Here is a 317-nt window from a genome sequence, read left to right as displayed (position 1 = left end):
TATATATATATATATATATATATATATATATATATATATATATATATATATATATATATATATGCATGCTAAGCATAAACCCTAGTAAACCCTTATGAGCATAAAGAGACATACCAACGACACGCTGCTGTAAACCCTAAACCCTAAACTTTAAACCCTAAACCCTATACCCTCATGGGCCTAAACAGATATAGCACAAGCATATCGCTGCAAACCCTAAACCATCAAACCCTAAACCCTAAATCCTAAACCCTTATGCGGGGAATTCAGATATGGAAAGATACCCAGATGAAATCCTTAAGTGGGTATTTCAGGTC

The sequence above is a fragment of the Eimeria mitis genome, genomic scaffold (assembly GCF_000499745.2).
Source record: "Eimeria mitis Houghton genomic scaffold, Emh_scaff715, whole genome shotgun sequence".
In the NCBI taxonomy this organism is placed as follows: Eukaryota; Apicomplexa; class Conoidasida; order Eucoccidiorida; family Eimeriidae; genus Eimeria; species Eimeria mitis.
This window is presented reverse-complemented; position numbering follows the sequence as displayed.